Source organism: Pseudophryne corroboree, chromosome 2, assembly GCF_028390025.1.
Source record: "Pseudophryne corroboree isolate aPseCor3 chromosome 2, aPseCor3.hap2, whole genome shotgun sequence".
Taxonomy (NCBI): Eukaryota; Metazoa; Chordata; class Amphibia; order Anura; family Myobatrachidae; genus Pseudophryne; species Pseudophryne corroboree.
The window spans coordinates 399,956,450-399,973,798 of record NC_086445.1 but is presented as its reverse complement, the minus strand read 5'-3'; the positions used below and the strand labels follow the sequence as shown (position 1 = coordinate 399,973,798).

General features: G+C 42.1%; 1 protein-coding gene and 1 pseudogene across 1 annotated transcript in view; both read right to left on the bottom strand.

The window, feature by feature from the left end:
• TMEM255B (transmembrane protein 255B) overlaps positions 1-17,349 on the bottom strand; it is a 206,589-nt gene that overhangs the window by 67,096 nt on the left and 122,144 nt on the right. The window lies entirely within an intron of this gene.
• On the bottom strand, positions 9,240-9,358 carry LOC135052054 (5S ribosomal RNA; annotated as a pseudogene).

Genomic DNA, 17,349 nt, shown 5'->3' with positions numbered 1-17,349 from the left:
TTGGGAATAGGGGGCTGTCAGGGGCTAACCCGTAAGAATAAAAAAAGTAACATTCACGCTGTTCGTTAAAATAAGCGGCCAACCAGTGCTCACCCAGCTGCCCGCTGCTATGCGTATTGATTACAAACGCGCAGGGGTATTGCGCCAGTTTACTGACCGGTAACATATCGCACGGATACGTTCCTTTAAAAATATGCCATGTGCTTTGCACAGCGTACAGAATACAGTTTATCTGTAATGTGTTCATTTTTTCAGCAGCGTAGTGTTAGTTTATTTCATTTATAGATAATCGTACAGCACATCGCGCCTTTGATTAATCTCGATGATGTTATCAAATAGAGCGTATATTATCACATTGACTGTCCGGTCCAACGCTTCTGCAAAGCGGAATTCGGCACATAGATTGCCTGTTCTTATCAGGGAAAGGTGTTCTTCACACTCCTGTTCTGGTGAAAGAACAAAAGCAAATAGCGTGTAGCCACTGAGGTACTCTTCGCGGTCAATCAGTATACCATTGTCAGATTTCTGTTTATTTGTGATCTGTATGAGTGACATATACTCTCTTACAGCATTACCGCGTTCAAAGTCGGGTTGAAATGGTTTGGCGGGGTGCGGTGTTCCATCCAGATAAAGGGACGCAAAACTTAAATTTTTATGTTCAAAGCAAAGGGGATTCCGGTTATGGACTCCTGAAAATGATTTGTTATCCACAAAGCAGGCTATAACTGTTTTCGGCACTTGACCTAAAAATAGATTTTCTAGATTAGATACTCTACTGCCTGTTGGTACGCTGTAGATTTTCATCCCAACGCGGTCAATCGCGTATTTCGCGTTACCGTTTAACAGGGCCTGCGTGTGCCCAATCCGCACGGCTGGTGAGACCTGAACTCTTTTCACGAACAGGGACGCCGCTGTGATCTGTATTTTAAAGGCATCCGCCTCAGACGGCATTAAGCAGAATGAGTCTTTGTTTCTGGTTAGTTTAATCTTCAGATCAACGGCGTTTAAAATTAGTTTATGTTGATGGAAAAGGTCGCAGTGTAGCGGGCCTAGCAATTCAACCGTGCGACTCTGCTCTGTTGCGCCTGCTCGTTTTTTGAACCCCGTATTTGGACCGTCCAGCGCCGTGTTGTTAAATTCTCCAGCTGAATCTTTGTAAAATAATCCTGTTGTGTGTTTTGTTGACAATGCATCCGAGCTGTAATTCAATATAGTCTCAATGTACGCGCGGTATGCGTAAAGATTGTTGGATTGTGATATGAGCCTGTCACCCAAAGTTACATCCACTTGGTTGAATAAAGTCGCTATTGGGTAATTAATAAGTGCGACCCGGGCACCTTGCGGTATCGGTGTTATTGGTTCGTACGATCTTGCACGTCACGTACAACAGCGTGTTGTTCAGATCGTAGTAGTGTTCACTGCTGGCTGCTATATAAAATTCAAGCGGAGCTGTGTCGGATAACGCCGCTAAAGGTTGAACTTCGACGTATAGACTTTTCTCTATGCTAGTTTGTGTCGGGGGCACGTCAAAAAGATCCAGCTCTGTTTTTGCACATTCAACAGACTCGTGATGTATGAAAGACATGTTTAAAAAATATCACCAACGGAGCGCTTCGGCTTTCTCTTCTTCTTTGAGTTGCGTCGTCTGTTTTTTATTTAAAAAGGGTATGTCCCAAGGTGGAAGCGCTATCATACGCTTCCGTTTTCTTTTAGACATGCCTTTTCTTGTATATATTAGTCCTGAACCGTCTTGCTTTGCTTGGTTCGCCTCGTGTATCTTATTCACCACGGCCGTTGTGGCTTGTCCGATAACATCTTTCGCTATATTACGTACTGCGGTCTTCATATGCGGTTTAGCTAACTCTAAACCTTTCCGGAAAAGAGGAACAGCTTTTCTGAAAAGACTTCGAAAAATACCGCCTAATCCGCAGACGTACATGTACGCACTGCCGTGAAAACCTGGTAATCCATTGCCGGCTTGAGATTTATAATATTGCGCGTAGAGACCCGGATCGCCATAATTTTTTACAGCGACCATTCTGCTTAGTTAATAAAATTCAGTTTGCGGCATCTGAAGTGTAGCTTCACGATCGCTTTCCCAAACTTAAATGCCATGTTGTCGTTTTGGTTGTTCTTTATCTCTATGGCTATCGTGTCAAAATGTGTTTTGCACAATGGTACATAATCGGGCTTCTCGTATCGTATTGTGATCACCTCATTGTTATAACCCTTCATTTCAACAGTGCGAAGTAGCGGTACATAACTATCCCCGACCCGTTGGTGTTCGATAATGTCTGTGTACACGTACATCGTATATTGGCCGCCTTTGATGTCGGCGCATGGTTTAGAAATCTTAGTTTTAGGTTGTAAACCCAGTATCCATGTCATCTTAAACCGGCGTGGATTTGATACAACCGCTTACTGTCGCATGTTACAACGCGTGCAAACGGATCATACGTTAGTCTTAATCCAACATCCAGTTTCAGTTGTACAATTTCAGCGTTGATTACGTTCAGTAACGCTTCGATTGTTTCATAAAAACCCGGTTTAATGCACAAACTCGCGACTCTCGCCACTGGCTGATCCGCCGTTCCATCCCATGATAATTGCAGTCTACAATCTTGTAAATCCAATGTATTCCACGTGTGCGGATATTGTATCTCAGTAAGTGCTACTTCCCATTCGCCATTTAAGTCTATCGGTTTAGCCAACTTTGTCGTATAGTTAGAAATCTTATTTTGCGGGAAAGTAACCTCCGAGGCATTGCTGGGTAAGGTTATGTAGAACGACTTGTCATCCATCGCTCGTCATGTTTAGATAATGATGAGCTTTATATGTCTTTTATCACCGATGCCGCGACCCAACTGTTAAATTTTGCGGGGTACCCGCGCCACTTGACTAACACGTATTTTCGGCCTCTGACCGTCTTATTTTTTAAAATCTTTTCCACTTTGTAAACCCTGTTATAGTTTTTTGGTATGCTTTGAAGCTCTTCGGGGTAAAAACTACCCGTTATAACTTCACCGTACAGATCTGTCAACTTATAAAGCGGCTTAAGCCCTTTAGTGTTCACACTATGTACAACAAATATCTCCTCAGAAAAACTCTGTTCGTAGCCTTTCTGAAATATGTCCTTATATTTAGAAGTATGGACGTGGTCACCAATTCCTAAACAAACGGGGGCTTTCTTACTTCTAAAGTAATCACCGTAGGTCGTTTTGAAGACACTCAATGCGTTAGAGTCATTCACATAGTTTGGAGCGCACTTAATCGTTCTATGGTATGTGTTATTATAGCTGCGTATGAAGTCTTGTAAAACGTCTATATATCTGTAGGTATTCATTGCCATGAAATAGCGCCACATGCGTGTTTTTAAAGTCCTATTGAAGCGCTCTATAACAGCCGCTTTCACATTGTTATTGGTCGTGAAATGCTTTATACCGTATTTTCTAACACCTTTTTTAGGTTTCTGTTTAGAAACTCTTTACCATTATCGGGTTGTAGCTTCATCGGCACAGCACCCCGCTGGAATATTTTTTCAAAAGCATTAGCGACTGTTGCGGCGTTCTTAGTGGTCAGACTTTCAGCCCACACCCTCTTACTGAATATATCGATGACTGTTAATATGTATTTAACACCATCGTTGTATTTTGACAGATATATCAGCGAAACCAAATCGCATTCCCACTGATGGTTTACACCCGATATACAAATCATGTTCCTTTTATAGTTTATTCTTGCCGGTTTGTGCAACGTGTATGCGTCTTGTTCTTGTAACCACTTTCTTACGTCGGATCTTTTAAATTTATTTTTAACCGACCCATAATATTTATCAATGCCGCTAAAACTACCTGGTTTTAACACTGTGTAATATGCATCTTTCATCCACTTGATTTGACGCGCTGCGTTGCGTGACATTCTGCGACTGGTGTTACGTGACACTCTTTTCAAAGCCATTATCTTTTAATACAGTTTTTAATATCGAACTCTGTAAATTTTATATTAAATTTTATATAAAAGCGATATCAAACACTATAATTTAATATTAAAGGGGGCGTTACCCAGGAGAAAGGGGTGTGGCAACTGTCACTTTGACAGAAAGGTGGTCTTTCTCTACTCACATACAAGAAAGACCCATCAGTCCAAACCCCAGATCCCTAATGGTCAATAATATGTTACACTTGTAGGAAGGAAGGGCATTTTGCCAGAGATTGTAGGAGTAGTAGCACACATAGTCAATATAGACCCCCTAGACAGAAAACACAAGCCACATTATTAAACACATAGACGGGATCAAGGGACATATAGTAAGGAATCACGAGCCATATAGAAAACACAGATTCGGGCAATGGGAGTAACAGGAACGGTGCAACAATACCCTTTGAGTAGACCTGCAGAGATTACGATAGGGCCCTTGCAAACCAAACATTCTTTTCTGCTGGCTGCATCAGCTCTGACTAATCTACTCGGCAGAGACTTATTGTGTAAAATGCGGTGTGTCATATATTTTACTCCTGAGGGTGTCTTCTTGGATATACCTGAGAACCATGCTCAAGAAGTACAAGATATACTAGACACCCCTCAAAGGCTAATGTCGCATTCTACTGTTCTAGATGCATGTCCATCACAGGTAGAGGAAATTATCTCACAGATACCGGGTTCCCTATGAACTTAGGATGGACAGGACACTGTATTGATGGCTGGGATAGTCCCAATAGCGATACGATAAACACAGAATTTTTTTTAAGGGGAGTAGACCAAGTAGAGAATCACTTCCCCGTAGTGCCCAATCCAGTTGTCAAATTTTTATAAAATCTTCTCCACCTCTACAAACTCATCTGTCACCAACCTCTATTCTGTTTCTCTACAGTTTCCTCTTCATCTTTTGCGTTCACACAGGGTGGTACAATACATGGACCCAATTACAGTTCAAACTCCACATGCCTAGGTCCTTCAGAGTTCTGCCCAAACCCAGTATATCTCACCAGCACGATAACACCAGTATTACTGCAGTGTGCCTTGTCATGCACAAAGGGTGGAGGAAGGATGAGAATACTGGTGAAGGGAAATGTTGTATAGGCACTGATATGCCTGTTGGTGAACGGCAAACCTGACATTTTCTTTTTCATTTTCTTTGTCTCCTCTAGAGATGTTTCTTTTTTCTTTTTCTTTTTTTTGAGTTATGCTCATGGTACTCTACACTGCAAACACACAATGACTTCATACAGTTAACACCCTTTAGGATTTATTGTTGTGTATTGGTGTGCACTGATGTTTTCTCAAACTTGGTAGAGGCATTTCCTGCCGCCACAGATGCTGCTGTGTTTACCGCAAAGAAAATTGGCGCAGAAATTTGTGTGTAGATAATGGTACCCCTAGAAGTAGGAGCAAAGCTTGAAATTGTACTACTGTGATCATAGATACTGCCACTAGTATTATGTAGCATCGGAACCACTCTCAGATCTTCACTTACCGAATCACCCTCTTCGAAATTTGTTTTTGTTTTGGTTTTAGTATATGTGTCTTTTTTGGGGTTTTTTTGGAAGACAACCTCATGCCATGATTGATCCACTCAATGATCAGAAATACACCAATGAGGTGACAGTACAGTACCTTATTGAGAGACAAACGAACGTGAAACTGTTGATTGCTGGTATGCCAAATACTAACTGTCTTGATTGTGAACCAAGAGACTGTGTGATTGTTTTTACGCTCAGGTTGCCTAATAGACAGGTGGGAAGGACCATACCAAGTTTTGTTGACAGCATTATCCCAGTGAAAGTAGCCGAGAGAGAGACTTGGGTCCACGATTCCCATTGCAGGAAAGTCGGTAGTCCGTAAATGGAGTGAGATCGCAAAAGTATCATCAGAGACTCTGTTCCGTGAAGACTGAGAGGCGGCACTGTTGAACACTACCTGAGCGTACTAAAGGATTGCAGAAAGAACAGTCATTGTAATTGATTTGTTATGAACAAGAGTTGTTTTGTTCTATTTCTCTTTTCTCTCTTTCCCGCTAACAAACATTTTTTTTTTCAGGACATTCTATTTTTGCGAGGTTTTTTTATGAGGAGTCGAGTGTGGGACTGGGACTGGAACTGGTTCTGGAGGAAGGAGTGATTTCCTTATCGGATCCCAGGATTAGTCGATCAGTTTGTTAAAGTCAGAGAAAAATCAAAGTTCTAGTAGTTATGGAGTTCGGAGGTAATCAGGAACAATCAGACAATGGCTGTTCACATATTGCAGATAAATAGCTCATTAATATATGGGGAAGAAAGGTTTATGAGTGGCTCTCCCCGAACTCCGAAGGTTTATGTTATTTAGGAAGGACACTACTTATAACCCTTGTTCAATTTTTAAACAGACCTAGCATACGTTCCAGAAATGGAAACAATGTTCAGAAAATGATAGGAAAATGTAGATCATGAAAATTTTATATGTCACTTTCACGATATGTTTGTGTCTTCTTCATCTACCCAGCAGAACCTCAATCGAATCCAAACATCAGTGTACAAAGACGTAGGTACATGTATGTGTGAAATATTCATTGCAAATCAGACATTATAGGCCAAAGCACTGTCCCAGCATACTCTATAGGTTGAATGTTGTCCCACACCCAACCAGTGGTCCCATGACCGCCGAGTTCATATAGAGGATGTCTCGTCCTCCTCCCTGTCTTCCCCAAATATAGTCAAGTGTCTGATTTGCGAAATGAATACATACTTGTGTCTAGGTCACCGATTATTGTATGAAATATTTTTTTTTCTTATGTTAATAATTGATGGCAGTTAATGTTTGCTGCCAAAGGGTGGACTGTCGAAGTAAATAAAAATATTACATAGAAAGAACATGCAGACTACACACATTATGAGTCGCTATGCTTGCAAATATGCGCAGCGAGCACAGCAATATATGGTAACACACGCATTTACACGGACATGCCACAGAGATGGATTCAACACTTATTTCATACAGTACATAACTATAATAATATCAAGCGCCAGACATCATAATGATTTAACATTATATAATGGAGTAATGTCATGTATGTGTATTATTGGAACGAAGCAAGATACACCTGTCATATTTGGTATTAAAACAAGCAAATTAATGTGTAGATTCATTTGATACTTGTTATTAAGTTGTAGGACATTGCAACAAATAGTTATGATTAAATGTATGAAAGCTAGAATCACTCTTATTAGTACAATGGACAGGAAACTCAGGCCAGCCCCTTTTGATGTCTTCAAGGCTGAACCTGTTTAGCATACGAACAGACTAGTGACTCATCATGAATGAGAAAGTTCCCTCCCCCAAAACTATATAACACATTACAGAGACACACAGTTGCCAGTTGCTGTTTTTGTCCCAGACGATTATGGAGGTGCTTCTAGATCAGTTCCTGTATTTATTTGCTGAGAGAGAGAGATATATTAGGAGGAAGATGCATTGAGGGAATGGTATGGTATGCTGGCCTGTAACTGTATGTATTAACTGCTTACTGTATAAATTGTAATCATGTAATTATATGTATACTGTACATTGTGATATATTGAATACATATCCTTTTAATAACAAATATATACATCAATGAGCTTTGGAACTCAGATAATTTGTGGGTGTATTGTTTTCTCTTATGAGATGCAGTGTTTTGCGATGTATAGCGCACATTTATGGCAAATGGTAATAAGATGTGCAGGCGTCTACAATATATATTAGAGCGGGCATTTTAAATATTTGTTAGAAAGCAATTTGGTATTTACAGTGCTACATAGAGATACATACCTCAGCCACTAATACACCAACTACCTCTCTCATAAATTGATTTTTAGATGGACTTTTTATGTATTCAGCAGGATCACAAACACTGAAAGAAATTAACCATTTACAATAAGCTGCCAATCTCCAGTGTAATGTGCATAAAATCATTAGGTGGCTACAAGAAAACTGAAAGGATGAAATAATCTATTTAGATTTAATGGACCCTACACACTTAAAGATTTTACTGAAAGATATGAACGATCTCATTCATTAGTGAACGAGATACCGTTCATATCTTTGAGTGTGTAGCCACCAATGATGAACGATGCACGGCCCCGCGCTCGTTCATCGTTGGTGCCGGCTCGTTCATACCTGCAGACCAATATGGACAATCTCGTCCATATTAGCATGCAGGGCTATGGAGCCAGGTGACGGGGGAAGTGAAGAAACTTAACTCCCCCCGTCACCCCACTCCTCCGCCGCCGGGTCGTTCGACGGCCATATCGGCCGTCAGGCAGCTCGGCGGCCAGTCGCCGATTGTGTGTAGGGCCCTAAAGACAGGTACACACTAAACTATATCGTGGAGGATGTGTCTGATTCCGACACATCGTTCACTCTTTCGTCTAGTGTGTATGCACTATGTCACTGACAATGCGCGCTCACGTGCATCATCGGTTACATCCTGCATTGGACCTGCATGCAGGTCAGACGAGTGACATCGCCAGTGAGGAGAGCCATGCTGCCAAATACAGCATGGCGCCCCCACCATCGCTCATCGCTGCTGGCGTACATGTGTGGATACACACTTGCCGAGGCTGCCCCCTCCACCGGTACCCGTCACAAACGAGATCGCACTGGGTACACCATTTAATGTGTACAAAGCTTTAGATATCTGTTGCTTCTGTGTAATTGTCAATAATGGGAGAAAAAAGGAAGGCTCTTGTGTGGGCGCACTCTTAATTAATAAATTTCAGTAGTTTTAGTTGATGATGAAGAATAATAAAATCTAACTTTTATTAGATATACATTATAAAAAATTTCTCGTGATTACCCATTGAGCAGCATAGGATCCAAAAAAAAAAATAGATAAATGTGGCTTAAAATTAATATTAAATTGAAAAATAAAATAATGTTCTGGTCCTGTGTCACAGAATGTGATGAGAAAGGCTGTAGACACTTCAATGTTCTAGACCCGTTTCCACCCGACCAGTACAGGAAATCTGTATTGATAAGACCAACATATGGTCATTTGTCAAATGTATAAATATTGGGCAGGTCCGGCGGTAGGTAGCGAGACATTACCCACTTCCCACCGGTCACCAACCAAATGCACAGGTGTATGTTATCAATAAAGAACTCAGAGGGTTTTGAGCGATGTGTAATCAGAATATGCAATCATAGGATAAAGATATTGTAGGAAGGATAGAAACAATTGGTGATACTGCTGTTGGTGTAAAATAACGCACATCATAGAGATGAAAAGTCTACTACACTGGGTATTCCCTGTGAGTCTCCCCCTCAGGTACTGACCCAGCCCAACACCGTATAGCTTCCAAGATCGGACGAGATTGGGCACTGGCAGTGTGGAATGATAGTAGACAGATAGGCGGGTTAGACGCCAATGAGAGTGCACCTATATAAGAAGATGTGACAATTGGCCACAATTAGATGTGGATCTGCTTTCTACGTTAGGCCGGATGCAGCAGGTCCCACACTTGTGGTATTGTGCACCCTGGATCGTAGATGAGAGTCCACAGAAAAAAGAGAAAGAACAGGATAAGAGCAAAAATCTTCAATAATTATGTGCAGTATGTCCTGGTGGTGAACATTTGCTGACATCAAGCAAATGTGCAAAAATAATTCATGTTTGATATAAACATTGGTAATGCCGTGAATTAAGCCCCAACAATTGAAAGGACCAAAATTATAAGTATATATAAATATATATATGCAAGTGTGGAGGCTTGGATATCAGATCGATGGATTCGCTCAATGTGACTCAAAATGGAGGATTATAACATATGGATTAGTTCAATGTGACTCAAAACAGAGGATTATACCATATTTCTTGATTATAAGGAAATAATGACAGATAGCCTAGAATGCTAGTTAGAATAACCCCCTGATACTTAGGTGCATACAAGGTGATTCAACTGACACAGGGGAAACAAAAGACAAACATATATGTCACAATAAAATAAACATTGTCATATTGCACTTGTCAGTGAGAGGGGATATGCCGGTAAAGTTAGGTCACATATGAGACTCCCATCAAAAATAATAATTATGCTCAAAAATGCCAACACAGGCACTGCCTGTTTACAAAAACCTGTGTAGGATAGGCAGCAAAGTATCCCTCGAGTGGCGTGGTTGGTGCCGGTGGACCCGCTGGTTAGGAAAACGCGTTTCACCCCGCAGGGCTTGTTCACTTCCTGGAGGTGCAGGTAGAGAATCTGGGCGGTATAAAAATGCCTAACAGGGCGGCGCTGGCCAATCAACTCCGGCGCGTCCCTGATGGGAGCGGGAGAAACATTGGTGATACTGGCGCTGAGAGGTCCTTGCCGCATGCGTCAGCGGCTAACACCCCCGTGATTGGGCCGCCCATCTAAGCAGCTGAGGTGTGTAAAAGCAGGAAGCCTATTTGTAGGGACGAGACCACATGACATGTGATACTGGATGTGACAGGAGACATATTGGAACAGGGCAAAAATGCCCATGGTGTGCAAGGGAAAGCGGCAGGCATTCTATGAATAGTATATTACATGCTGAGGTCTGTGCCACTTAATACAGGAGCTAAAGGTCCCAGTAAAAGGGGCCGCTGCTATCGGCGGCTGGTAACAATGGAAGCTGGACTTGAGTGATGTGAATGGGAATGCGGAGTAATTGAGGTGAAGGGGGCCATATTGGAAAGGGGCAAATTTGCCCTGTTTAGACCGAGGGAAAGAGGGCATTGGCTCGATGCAGGGCATAATAGAGAGCTTAATAAACAAATATTGAACTAATGGAGAGCAGGTAAAGCTGATAGCAATAATAAATAGGCAAAATAAGAAAAAATATGTAAGACAAAATGATAAATAAAAATAGGTAAATAAGGGAAAAAATATATATTATATGCATATATGGACTAAAAATTATATATACATAAAACATATATATTGTAAATAGGAATAAAAACGGGAAATAGATATAGCTATAGAGGTTGTAAAAGCAGTAAGTGGGAATAATGGCCCTCATTCCGAGTTGATCGGTCGCAAGGCGAATTTAGCAGAGTTACACACGCTAAGCCGCCGCCTACTGGGAGTGAATCTTAGCTTCTTAAAATTGCGACCGATGTATTCGCAATATTGCGATTACTAACTACTTAGCAGTTTCAGAGTAGCTCCAGACTTACTCTGCCTGTGCGATCAGTTCAGTGCTTGTCGTTCCTGGTTGACGTCACAAACACACCCAGCGTTCGCCCAGGCACTCCCACCGTTTCTCCGGCCACTCCTGCGTTTTTTCCGGAAACGGTAGCGTTTTCAGCCACACGCCCCTGAAACGCCGTGTTTCCGCCCAGTAACACCCATTTCCTGTCAATCACATTACGATCGCCGGAGCAAAGAAAAAGCCGTGAGTAAAAATACTTTCTTCATAGTAAAGTTACTTGGCGCAGTCGCAGTGCGAACATTGCGCATGCGTACTAAGCGGATTTTCATTGCGATGCGATGAAAAATACCGAGCGAACAACTCGGAATGAGGGCCAATAATCTGTCCAGGTGTGTAAAATGAGATAGCTTGTGATACACAATGAGATTAAAGGAGGGTGTGAACAGAGAATTAAGTTGATGGATGTAACGTGATTGGTGGGTGAACTAACTAGTGAAAGCGGTGAAAAAAGTGAAGGAAGGATAGATTAGTATATGTGCATGCGTTCGCATAAACTCACGCGCAACGCCATGTGGCAGAGTATGAGTACACATATGTCCATGCACACACCCACGCATGTAAACATGCATGAATGTCCCCATGAACACAGTGCATGGATAGTGGGTGAAGAAATGAGTGAAAGTGTGTAATTTGGAGAGGAACATGGAAAAAAGGGTGGGGTGGGGAATACGAGGCGCAAGTGATGTGAATTGTAGGTGAGGGTGATAAAACTGATGCACGGTCACATGACAGAGCGAAGGTTAATGTGTATGACACACGAATGGATGACAAGTGAATCAGGAACAAAGGAATTTGATCATTGATAAGTTATCTAAAATATGCCTGGAGACCACCAAGGAGGAAACTTGGTGGAAGGGGGCGGGGGGAGGGAAAAAAAGAGGGGGGGGGAAAGAAGAGAGAGGGAAAAGGAGAGGGCAATAAGGAGAATTGAGGGTGGAGAAAAAAAAAGGGGGGAGAACTACATGAATACATATAGAGGAAGGAGTGAGCTAATTGGGAATGATGATGCACACGCATCAAATGAGTAAAATAAAATCAGCTCATAAAAAAGCACCGTAGTTAATATTTTCATTGAGTCCAGATGGTTTGAGGCTGCCCAGTCAAAAAATCCACTCACTCTCCTTTTTCAATAGTTCTTTGGTGATATCCCCACCTCGAATCCCCAGATGGATGCGATCAAGACCAAAGACTTTCAGTTCTTTTGCTGAACCTTTATGAGCAAGGTGAAAGTGTCTAGCAACTGAAGAAGTTGCTTCATTCACATAAGATCTTGCTGTGCATTCCGGATATTGCCCATATGTTCCAGAACCCTTTCCTTCAATTTCCGAGTGGTCATGCCAATGTATTTCAACTCGCAGCTGCAGGTTATGCAGTAAATAACTGCCTGTGTGTTGCAATTGAAAAAATGTTGTATTCTAACCGATTGTCCATATCTGTCGGTGACCATCTTTTTTTGTAATATCTGTGGTCATGACTTACAGCGGCCACATGGGAAAGATCCGATTGTCGTGGGTTTCTTCGGAAGTGAAAGTCAGGAGATGGCTACGAACCAGTTGATCTTTAATATTTTTAGATCTGCGCCAACTCATCTGGACAGGGGTATTAACAAATGGAAGTAAATCAGGATCAAGTTGTAAAATCGGTAAATGTTTAGCTATAGCATTCTTCAACATTTTCCACTCTGGGCAGAAAGTACCAATAAATCTAATGCTATCCTCCTGTTCAGAAGTAGCGTTTTTCTTACCAAAGATCAGTGTGTCCCTTTGGACCATTTTGGTTGCTGCGTAGGCTCGTTTCAGTGAGCGTTTACTATAGCCCCTGGCTTGGAGATGGTTAGTCAATTCCCAACTCTTCTTATTGAAGATGTGGTCTTCAGAGCAATTCCTTCTCAGCCTTAAATACTATCCTTTTGGGATGTTTTCAATAGTTGGTGGGAAGTGTGAGCTGGTCTGAAAAAGAATGCTGTTTGTCGCTGTCTCCTTGCGGTATAATTTGGTGGCCAAATACCCTGTGTCTGATTTGTAGATGTTGAGGTCAAGAAAGGGGACTTTTTCTGAACTGATGGTATGTGTTAGAAAGCAATTTGGTATTTACAGTGCTACATAGAGATACATACCTCAGCCACTAATACACCAACTACCTCTCTCATAAATTGATTTTTAGATGGACTTTTTATGTATTCAGCAGGATCACAATCACTGAAAGAAATTAATCATTTACAATAAGCTGCCAATCTCCAGTGTAATGTGCATAAAATCATTAGGTGGCTACAAGAAAACTGAAAGGATGAAATAATCTATTTAGATTTAATGGACCCTACACACTTAAAGATTTTACTGAAAGATATGAACGATCTCATTCATTAGTGAACGAGATACCGTTCATATCTTTGAGTGTGTAGCCACCAATGATGAACGATGCACGGCCCCGCGCTCGTTCATCGTTGGTGCCGGCTCGTTCATACCTGCAGGCCAATATGGACAATCTCGTCCATATTAGCATTAGAGATGAGCGGATTCGGTTTTACTCGGTTCTCAAAACCGAGTCTTATTGGCTCACGGATGTCACGTGTTTTGGATAGCCAATAAGATTCGGTTTTGAGAACCGAGTAAAACCGAATCCGCTCATCTCTAATTAGCATGCAGGGCTATGGAGCCGGGTGACGGGGGAAGTGAAGAAACTTAACTCCCACCCGTCACCCCCCTCCCCCGCCGCGTCGTTCGACGGCCATATCGGCCGTCAGGCAGCTCGGCGGCCAGTCGCCGATTGTGTGTAGGGCCCTAAAGACAGGTACACACTAAACTATATCGTGGAGGATGTGTCTGATTCTGACACATCGTTCACTCTTTCGTCTAGTGTGTATGCACTATGTCACTGACAATGCGCGCTCCCGTGCATCATCGGTTACATCCTGCATTGGACCTGCATGCAGGTCAGACGAGTGACATCGCCAGTGAGGAGAGCCATGCTGCCAAATACAGCATGGCGCCCCCCTCCCCCACCCTCGCTCATCGCTGCTGGCGTACATGTGTGGATACACACTTGCCGAGGCTGCCCCCGCCACCGGGCCCCGTCACAAACGAGATCGCACTGGGTACACCATTTAATGTGTACATAGCTTTAGATATCTGTTGCTTCTGTGTAATTGTAAAGAAAAATATTGTGCATGCAAGTTAAATTCATGTATCATATAGATAATAAGTATATACACTCCTCCTCCACATACACTCTTTGCTGTCCTTCCAAATCAGCCAATTATTACAGTATCTCCTGTGCTTTTATGATGAAAAAACACTGTATGCCTGTTTATTAGTGACTAGCAGAACAACACGAATCAGTACATGTTACTGGAAAGGGCTTATGTTTAGGGGGTAATGCAGAGCTGAACACCAGTCACATGTAATTACTTCCTTTTATGTGTACAGATATGAAATAATGGGACTCTTAGGGGGTTATTCAATTGTTTGAAAAGTCAGTTGGGTGTCTATTCTTTCCTATCTAATAGACAGGAAAAAACAGACACCCAACTGACTTTTCAAACAATTGAATTCCCCCCTTAGAATTCATGGGGGTCATTCTGTGTTGTTCGCTTGCTGCCGTTGTTTGCAGCGTACCGATCAGGCTAAAAATCTGCATTTCTGCGCATGCGTACAGGCCGCAGTGCGCATGCGCGAAGTACTTTCACAAAAAACTATGCACTTTTACACAAGGTCTAGTGATGCTCTTCAGTCGCTCTGCTGATCGGTGTGTGTGATTGACAGGAAGTGGGTGTTTCTGGGTGGTAACTGCCCGTTTTCCGGGAGTGTGCTAAAAAACGCAGGCGTGTCAGGTAAAAACGCAGGCGTGCCTGGGGAAACGGGGGAGTGGCTGGCCGAACACAGGGCGTGTTTGTGACATCAAAACAGGACCTAAACAGACTGAAGTGATCACAAGGAAGGAGTAGGTCTGCAGCTACTCAGAAACTGCTTGAAAAAAATTTCAGCATTATTCTGCTAACCTTTCGTTCGCACTTCTGCTATGCTAAGATACACTCCCAGAGGGCGGCGGCCTAGTGATAATGTCGATATTATCTTAACCCATAAAGCTTTACCTCTAGATACACTTTAACCGTTGAGCCGCTATGGCCGCTAGACTTAATACACACGCTACGCACTTTGTACGCTATTTGCGTACAGAGTCCCGTACGTGGTACGTACTTGGCGTACACACACCGCGCTGAGTGTACAGAGTACGCACAGTGCGCGCACACACAATTGATAACCTTTAAACCTTATTCGTAATGTAATGCAATGTTATTCTTACACTCTAAACCATGTGCCGCAAAGCACTGTAATTATGTTATACTTTAAACCTTAAGTAGCGCTGGCGGTATAAAGTACCCGCAGTACGTACACCTTATCAATATATATTTAAACCTTAAACAGTTAAATACGCTTTAAACCCTTGCAGGAAAGTGAGGACACAACACCGATTTGTAGTTGAAACCACAGGGTTCTAAGGCCACAGTGGATTATTTCAAAAGGCAAAACAGTACAAATTACACACTACAGGCTAACAAGATAAATCTAAAACAGAATAATGGCTACAGAAAATGTACATACGTGAGAATGTTCGCAAGTGCAACCTGGACCAGTCCTCCACTTATCAGGTAGAAAGCGTTCAGAGTCTTCTGACCGGCCAGGCAACAACGGGCTTTTTATACACAACTTACATACGTAATACAATGGTCACTGTAATCTCATTGTCCATTGGACACAGAGATGTGTCTTCACATTACAGGAGTGGTCATAGGTTGATTTGAAAAGGTGGGCGATGTCTTTCTCAACTGCTCTTGGGGGTGGTATCCTCTGGATTCCCGCCGCATACATAATATACAGTAAATACAGTTAATGTCTATATTCTACTTTTGCACATAACTATACGCAGGAACATGCGATCTTTCTCTAACCAATACCAGAATGTTACCCTTAAAATACCCTACAGCTGGATACTAGACATCACCTTTCAACCTTTATCTGACCCTTCCTATCATGCAAAGGCGAATCCCTTAGTCCTGGAACTGTTTAAACTGTTGATACTCGCTGATGTGGTGCAAGGGAGCTATATCTAAAATGTACACTATTTGGGTTAAATATGTAATGTTCTAATAACCCTCTATGCGCTCACAAACTCTGCCGTAAATACCCATACCACGCGCATGATCGCAGGAGCGATCCTACGCAAATTGCGGATATGTGCACGCACGGCGGACTAAGTGCATGCGCAGCGGGCATGTACATGGGGTTAGTACATGGTATATGCATTACAATATTTTTCGACTTTGACAGTCCACAATAGCTGCCACTATCTGAACATTAAACAGAAAAATATACAATACAATATCTACAGATGATTGGATAAAAATATACAATACATTAACTATAGATGATTGGATGGTAGGAGGAGTGGTGTAGGAAGGAAATGTATGACCTAGTGGGATAGTAAAAGCATGTATGTATGAAATCCATGTCTTAGGGGCATGTATCATCGTGCCGTATATGTTCTTAGATAAGCTTTGAGGTATTGCGAAGTATACATCCCGTATTAAGGGTCTGTAAGTGGGCCAACAAACACTACCGAGCTCTTTTTGGCTTCTTGTTCCAACAAATGGGGTGCACATTTAGTTGATGATACATGGAGGGGGAACACATGTGAATGCTAATATGTGGATATCACCTGTCGACTATGTGTATCACTACCTGAAGGTTGTAGAGATGCAGATAAGAAACATATAAAAAATACATTCACATAACATTTGCGTAATAATTCTTGGGTGTTGATTGAAGTCTTCTCCGGATGGGTGTATTTTTGCTGAGGGAAAACAAAGGAGAAACTGGTGAAAGAAACGGACCGTGGAATCACGTCTTATCACAACATTGTCTCTATTGATGGGTCATAAATTAAATCTGCTGCTGTACCAATGCCCCCGCTCCTTAAACTCATCACTTTGGTACCGTGCTTGCGCCGCGTTAAAATTCGAACACACCTAAATATCAAGCCAATCATTATGACAACTCCCAGGATACAAAGGAGAAACTTTCCTACACTCACGATAACATTTTGAGCCCATTCTCCTAAACCTGAGAACCAATTTCGTGGGTTCAACCATGAGACCCAGCCGGTCAG